Source organism: Hipposideros armiger, unplaced genomic scaffold (assembly GCF_001890085.2).
Source record: "Hipposideros armiger isolate ML-2016 unplaced genomic scaffold, ASM189008v1 scaffold_75, whole genome shotgun sequence".
Taxonomy (NCBI): domain Eukaryota; kingdom Metazoa; phylum Chordata; class Mammalia; order Chiroptera; family Hipposideridae; genus Hipposideros; species Hipposideros armiger.
The window spans coordinates 4,415,906-4,424,567 of NW_017731425.1; positions in this window are offsets into that span (position 1 = coordinate 4,415,906).

An 8,662-nucleotide genomic window follows, 5' to 3' on the forward strand; every position below is an offset into this window, starting at 1 on the left:
ACCAGGGAAGAGCGCAATGATGGTGCCAACTTGGGCCAGTGAAGCAACGTCCTCCACAACTAGATTGAAGAACAAAACGACAGCAACTTGTCTGTTCCCCTTTCCCCAATTCCCCAGCACTGTTCCCACCCCCCCAATTCCCCAATTAAAAAAAAAATCTTTAAAAAGATGCTCAACCTCATTTGTAATAAGAGAAATGCAAATGAGAACTGCGCCACCATTTTCACCTGTTACCTGAGCAAAGATAAGCAGTGTGATGACACCATGTTAGCAAGGGTGCTGGAAGCAGAGTGTCCATCACCTGGAGAAGCAAGCACAGTGACAGCACCAGCCCAGGGAGGTCCTGAGAGGGCTGGGCAGCACCCAGAGACCCCTCCCCACCCCCGGTGTCAACTCGCGCCCCGTTCTCTGTATCCCACCTTGCTTCCTCCATGCTCCCTTCCTCCTGCATGGCAGATCTGAACTAAGACAGTTCTGGCCACAGAACAGCCAACCGAAGTGAGCAAATCAAGGGGTCATAGTGGACCCCAAGGTCACCATCAGATGTGGTTACAACCCAGCCCTCCTCAGGTGTGCAGAGGGAGGGACATTGGCATGTAGTGGAGAAATGAGATCTTCCAATGGAAGAGGCAAAAAGTTCCTCAAAGGTTGGGATCCACTGGAGCTGGAGAATACAGAATGGGAACCCAGAATTGAAACTGAAGTCCAGTAGTGCTTCTACGACTCACCAGCCATGCAACTAACCAGGGAGCAAGGGGACTTGCCCTCACCCATTCTCAGTTTCATATGAAATAGGAACGCCAGACTTTGGGGCTCTCTGAGGCTCCTTCCAACTGGGAAAATTCTTTGGTTATCTGGAGAGCACTTAGAGTTCACTCTGGGCCCCTCAGTCTCAGGCAGATTTAGACAAGTTTGAATGGGGCCAGTGCAAGTCAGCAGTGATGATTAAGGGGAAGGGGAGATTGGCTCCGAAAAAGATGAAAGGCACTGACACATCTCGGCTTGGCAGGCTGCAGTAAAGGAGTGGCTGACAAATGTCTGGGAGAGGGGGACAGAAGAAATCACTCTAGGTGAGAACTGCAGGCTACCACTGAAGGCAGGCTCAGCCATCGGTGGCTGACGACTGGGAGGAAGCTCCTACTATGAGGCCTGGTATGAGCTAATGTGTGTGTGATGTCTTGGTAAGCCAGGCAATGATAATATTCACTGGCTCAAAAGCTATCACCATCACCTCTTGTCTGGACTATGGCCTCCTAACCAGGTCCCTGTATCCAACTTTGCCCTTGAGAGTGTACTCAACACATTAGTCAAAGAGTTCTTTCAGAGCACATGTCAAGTCATATAACTGCTGTATTCAAGATCCTCCCATGCCTCCCAACTCACTTTGAGTAAAGGCCAAAGCCCGTACAGTGGCTGCCGGGCCCTGCGTGATCTTCCCATTAACCGCCCTGACTCCATCCCCTGTTCTTCTCTCCATTCTCAGTCCCTGGGATGCACCCCAGGACCTTTGCACTGGCCATACCTTGTCCTGGATCACTCTTACCCCTAGATGATTCCATGGCTCATTTTCTTGCTGCATTTGGCTCTTTATTCAGATGTCACCTTTTCACTGAGGCCCTCTCTGGCCACCTCACCAAGATTCCACCCTTCTCAACACGCCTCATCCCCTCTGTCTGCCTTATTTTCTCCCCAAGTTACTTACCTTCATTTAACTTATGCAGTTTATTTCCTCTTATCTATGCTTGTCTCTCCCATTTGATTATAAGTTGATAAGAGTTGTTCTGTTCCCTGGTCTCTCACAAGTGCTTAGAAAGGTGACCAACATTTAGTAGATGCTCAAAAACACTTGTTGACTATTGACTGTATATTACCTATGACTTAGGGAGCCCTTGTTCTCTGCCGGACTCTGGGCTATGATTTTTGTTTGTTTGTTTGTTTGTTTGTTTGTTTTTATTGGGGAACATTGTGGTTTTCCAGGACCCATCAGCTCCAAGTCAAGTACTTGTATCAATCTAGTTGTGGAGGGCACAGCTCAGCTGTCCATTTGGGGATTGAACCAGCAACCTTGGTGTTGTGAGCACTGTGTTCTAATCAACTGAGCTAACTGGCCATCCCAGGCTGTGTTTTTGATCCAGTATTTCTTTTAACCTCACAGCAGACCAAAGATTCAAGTGCAGTTTCCACTATCCCTATTTTACAGATGCGGAGACTGAGGCCAGTGAGGTTCAGTCAGGTGATGTGCCCAGTGTCTCATGGCAGGTAATGAGTAGCACTGGGTTTTGAACCCAGCCCAGTGTCACTCCTGAGTCTGGTCCTGCTCCTGGGTGATATACTCTGCTGCCTTTGATGAAGTTCCTTCAAATGGTTCATTTCATCCATCCTCACAACGGTTCTAGCAGGTGGGAGTTTTATTTCCATTGTCTGGATAGGGAAGCTACCCAGAAAATGCAGAGAGGTTACTTCTCAAAGGTTGCATAGAAAGCCAGAAATCTGGATTCTGAGCTGTGGTCTTTGATTCCCAGTTCAGGCCCCTCTCCACTTTGCCTCCTGCTCTGCCTGACCTGGAGGACACATTTGTGGCTGCAGCATCCTCTCCTATAGACCAGATGTCTGCAGCTCCCCTGAGCCACAGAGGTGGAGACACAGACCACAGAGGGCCGGGCCCTCAACTGGGCAGGAGCCTATGATTGGAGGCTGTAGCTGTGATTAGGAACTGGTGGGGGATAGGCCACCATCCAGGCCTTTCCTACTCAGCCTCTGCTGCATGGCCACACGTCTGCTGGCTTGGGTTTCTATGTCCTTGATGCCTGAGGTCTCTGCCTTGATGTCATGTGTGCACACTGGCCAAAGTGCTCCTACACTTCCTAGGACAATGAGCCCTTGGATCCTAAGACTAAGGATCCTAGAGGCCACCTGGGGCCCACAGAGACTTCAGCCATCTCTGACCCCAGGCTTTCCATGAGTCATGATTAAAGATGCATCTGTGGAATTGTCCCTCCATGTCCATCCTTGTGTCCAGGCTGTGCATACAGAGACTACCTCTGTCTTTATCACCTAAGTAACCAGCACCTAGTGGGTGTTCAACTCATGCTTGTTGAATGGATGTTAAACCTCAAGCATTCTCCTTCCTCTAAAAATAAACACACTTCCTGAGAGCTGATTTTCCAGGTCCTGTACCACAAGCACTCATATATACTAACTCACAATGATCCTGTAAAGTCAATGCCACAACGCGCGTCATTTTACGGTTGAAAACAGTGGAGCACAGAGAGGTTCACTAACATGTCCAAGACCACACAGCCAGGGAATGACGGTATATGGGTCAGCACCCAGACATTTAGACTCCATCGTCCTTGCTCTGAACCACCACCTCCTGATGCCACTAGACCACCGTAAGCATCTTTATCTGGGGATGGAGAACACAGCACACAGGGCAGCCTCACACAGAAACCCCCTGGCAAAGCCTGCAGTTGGGACAGTCTCCAACAGCAGCAGCAGTGGATGGAGTCTGGGTTTCCCAGGCCAGCCCACAGTCATATTCTTTTCCATAAAAGCCATTTGAGGCATGAATAACTAAATGCCGTGGCAGTTTTATACCAATGTAAGATGTTGCACATAAAGAAATTCACAAATCAGGAAAATGGCCCTCACCCTTATTTTTCTATCACAAAACGCGGCCTCGGTAGGCATACCTTTTTCCCTCCAGGGATATTATCAGCGGCTCACTGCTGGCGGGCACTGCCAGGACCCAGCAGCTTCTGGGATGATACTCGCATGACTGGAAGGTACTTGATGCGTGCTTCCCATGCTGCACCTGCCTCATCATCTTCACTCCTCATAACTATACTTGTAAACTCACTCAACAAACCTGGGAACACCTATTCCGTGCCGGGCACTGTGCGAGACAACTATCGACGTGCTGATCATTCTTTATCTTAGAGACACTGAAATGAAGGCAAGGAGGAGTGAGGGATTTCAGTCTTACACAACTGGTGCACAGCCAGGCAGGATCCAACCCAGGTCTGTGCGACTCCAAAATCCAGGCTTGTATCCACGTTCCTCAATCTTGTAGCCTAAGTTCAGAGCAGGCTGATTTCTTTCTTTGTATCAGGCAGCTGTGAGTCCTGAAATAATATGGAACAGATGGGCTATTTGCTCTCCAAACCTGATTGAACTTCCTGAGCACAAAAGGAGACTGCATTTCCCAGACTCCTTGTAGCCACGTGACCAGTTCTGGCCAATGGGATGTGAGAGGAAGTGATGGATCACTTCCTTGGTGAGGCAGTTAAGAGCCAGGTGCATCTGGTAGCTCTCTGTTAAAAATGGTGGAGTCCCAGCAAGGAAGGAGGCTGGTTCCTTGTGTTACCCCTTGTAGGACAGCCCCCAACTTGTGTCCACCTGTGACATGACTGAGAAATAGATGTCCATTATGTTGTTATTAGAATTTCGGGGTTTCTTTAGTTGCAAATATGATCACCTCCCTTGACTAATAAGAATAATATTTACAAGGAGGCTCGTGATCTGAGAAGAAACATCTGCCTGTTACTGAAGCCTCTTTGCAGATGTAGCAACTCCCAGACTTATTCATCTACCCATTAGCACTGGTCATTTTCCTTCTGTTTCCAGATCCTTTCTCTACCCCTCTTAACTCTGCTGCGTTCCTAAGAGGTTCACCTCTGTGGATGGCATGATCTGGGCTCTCTTAGCCTCTAGCCTCTGGGTGAGCAGGGTCAATGGCAGGTGCCAGCAGGAGACAGAAAGTGGAGGGGAGTGAGATTCAGTATTTATTATCTCCTTCTTCTCTCCTGGGCCCTGTTTTGGCAGTGACTGAGTTTTTCTACCTATAATTCTAGCTTCTGTCAGGTCACAGTGTAAGCTCTGGGACACTTCTTCCTCCCTCTGCTTTTCAAGACCAGCAGCGGTAACATCTTACTCTATTGCTAGTCTCTGAGTGTCTCGACATTTCTTGTTGGTTCCCTAAACCCTGCCCCCACCTCTGTGCGTAGTCCCTTCTTGGTATCTCTTCAGTGAAGCCATTTGAGAATTCCATTTATTTCCCACTGGGTCTCTGACTGATGTACATGTATCCATCCATCCATCCATCCATCCATCCATTCACCCATCCATCCATCCATCCACCCATCCACCCACCCATCCATCCATTGATCCATCCATTCACCCACCATCCAACCTACATACCTGTAGTGCCTACTATGCGCTAGGCAATGTGCTAAGAGCTTTATCTCGTTATCTCTATTTTTCTCAAGAGTCACCTCTGTAAAGAGGCCTTCCCTAACCACAAAATCTAGAGCAGCACCTCTTTCCCATTCAATCTCCTCATCTTGCTCTAATTTTTCCTTAGCATTTATCATGTTATACTCAAAATTTATTCATTTGATTATTGATTGTCTGTGTCACACACTTAGTGGCAGGGATTTTGTCCATCATGTTTCTTGCTATATCTCCAGTACCTAGGATGGTTCCTGGTGCATAGTTATATAGACATTTAATAAAATATTGGCTAAAATAAAGAAATGAAAGGGGACTCAGTCTCAGGAAGTGAAGCAATTTGCTCAGTTTCTCCCAGAGAGGATTAGAATGAACTATCTGAGCCTAGAACACTGGTCATTAGTTGCGCTTAGATACCACCCACGGCCTGTCTCAGGCACGAACTAGACCCAACCCACAGTGACCCCATGGGAGGGGATGGAGAACACATCTCCCTTTTTTTTGGGAAACTAGTACCTCCTGTACACATTCTTGTCTCCATAGCATTTTCCTATTTTAGTGTCTTCAGCTCCTTCATCCAGCTGGGCATGGATTCCTGTGACGAGGGGAAGAGCCATTGCTGGGGTCCCTCGTGTGCTGGCCACTTTGAAGGCTGTGCTTTGTCTAAGGTTGAAGCTGTTATTAGTCCACTTTGCAGGTGAGACTGAGTCTCAGGTCGGGTAGCACTTCCAGATCACACAGCTACCAAGCATCAGGCCAGGCGCTAGAGCTTCTGCCTGTTTCCAGAGTTCTCTCACCCGTTGGGCTGTGGGTTCACTGTGGGTTCAGAAATGAGGAAGAAGTCATTAATAAAAAAAAGCATAGCAGCTGCAAGTTATCGGGTACCCACCATGGGCCAGGATCAGTTAATATCCTACAGGTATTTCTTATCAACATTTTACAAAGGAGGAAACTGAGGCTCAGGTTAAATCCTGGCCTGGAGGTAGATTGCAGAGCTGCTGAGGCGGCTGCAGGGTGAGTTTTCCTCCACCCGTCCTCAGGCCACTACCGTTCACTCACATGCCCTCCCCATGGCCAGCCCTCTCTCAGCCCCGTTTCTGCCAAGGCTGCCCACTGGAGCACTCGACAGTGGCCCAAGACAGCGTCTGAACACAGCTCGGGGGAGACCCCACTGCCATTCCCACCTGATAATAAATTTACATGTTGAAGAGGACTCAATTCAAGTGACCTTGGGCTCTGGGGGACGTTGGACCGTGAAAATCTTTTGACGAAATCTGTTGGCCTCAAGAGGCTGAGTTCAAATTACAGGCGATCATGGACGCTTGGCATGACTCCCCCAGTCAGCTTTTTATTCCTCATGGGAGGGAATGCTTCCTTTGTACTGGAAAGGATCCCAGCCGAGCCTGGGATCGGTGTCCATTTCCTGAAGAGCCACAGGTGAACACCAAACCCGGCTCTGGTATTCACCTGAAAATTGTGACTGGTGGTCACACGAGCACTTAATACAACCACAACCACAACAGTTACCAGCTATGACTGCCTACTGTATGCCAAGCCCTTCAATAGCCCACTGAATTCTCCCAACAGCTCTATGAGGCAGGTACTATTCCTGTACCTATTATCTCAATGAGAAAACTGAGTAACCATGTGTGTAAGTCAAAAGCGGGCAAACTTTTTCTGTTAAGGGCCACATAGTAAACATGTTAGGCTTTACAGGCCTTGTGGGCTCAGTCACAACCACTCAACTCTGCCGTTTTAGTGTGAAAGCAGCTGCGGACAGTGCAGAGATAAATGAGTGCAGCTTGTGCTCTAATAAAACTTTATTGACAAAAAGAGGAACTGGGCCAGATTTGGCCCTCAGGCTGTAGCATGCCAACACAAACACATGATCTAAGTAACACCCCCAAACCCAAGCCCCCATAAGAAGCAGATCCACTCAGCATCCGAATCCTGAGGTGCTCACCTCCCTGGTCAGTTGTAACTTTATTGCACATATTATGTGATGGTTTATTTTATGGGTCACCTTGACTGGGTCATGGGGTGCCCAGGTATTTGCTTAAACATTTTTCTGGGCGTGTCTGGGAGGGTATTTCTGGGTGAGATTAACATTTGAATCAGTGGACTGAATAAAGCAGGTTACTTTCCCCACATGGGAGGGCCTCGGGCCATCCATTAACAGCCTGACCAGCATAAAAGGCTGAGTAAAACACATTCTTTCTCTCGGCCTGGCTATTTCTGAGCTGGGGTGTCAGTCTTCTGCCTTCCAGCGCAGACCCAGACTGGAGCTTATAAATCCTCAGGCCTCGTGATTCTGAGGCCTTCACACTCAGACTTGGACCACACCATCGGCTCTTCTGGTCTCCAGATTGCTGGCTGCTGGCTTTGGACTTCTCAGCCCCCTTAATCACATGAGCCAGTTACTTATAGTAACTCTGTCGATATAGATATAAATGTATATATAGATAGGTATAGGTATAGGTATAGGCATAGGCATAGGCATAGGCATAGATATTTATTAATATATTATCTCCTATTGGTTCTGTTTCTGTGGCGAACCCAGATTAATCATATTATCAGTGTGCCCATTATGCAGATGGGAAAACCGAGGCTTGCACAGCTGGAGTGACTTTCTGCAGAACCTTAGCTTGCACAGGGCTTAGGAGGGCTAGGCTGATGAGTCTCTCCTGGGAGAGAATGAATGACTCGGGGTGGGGAGTGTTCAGGAAAGTTTTCCCCGAGGAGGCGACCTTCGTCTGGCTCTCCAGGTCTTTCCCAGAGCGGCCTCCAGTTGCTCTTCCCGGGCTCTCCCCTACCTTCTGGACACGTGCTCTCTCACCCTTATGGCTCTCTGTGGATATATCCGTGGACGTGCAGCTACACTGCACGTCTCTGTCACTTTGCACTTACCCGTGAGCCCCTGCGCCCAGGCGGGCCCTCCTCCGGGAGTCCCAGCTTCATCTTCCCTTTCCCAGAAGCCTTGACTGACCCCTGCCGCCCTTTGCTGGCTCTGAAGCTGCTATATGTCCATGTGCCATGTCTTGTCCTCCCCCGCTGCTCTGCGAGGGCTGGACACTGTCTGTTACACACTCACCTCCCTCTTCCCTGGGTTGTGGACACCTCGGAAGTGCCAACACGGCTTCTTAATGTCTGAATCCATTGCTAGACAAGGAGGGATGCCCTGCCAGCAATCTGACTGTGGGTCTTTCCCTGGGTGGTGAAGGGGAGAGCGGGGTGAGCTGAGACGGTGCCTGATTTGAGGAGGGGGACAGAGGACATTAGACTCTTCATGCAGTGTGCCCAAGGCCCAGGGAGCACGGGGCAAGTCCTGCTTGGGTAAGAAACACAGTCCCTGTCCCTTCTCCACATAGATACCAGCCCACTGGGCAGGTAGTCCACAGTGATGTGCAGGAGTGTGTGTGTGTGTGTGTGTGTG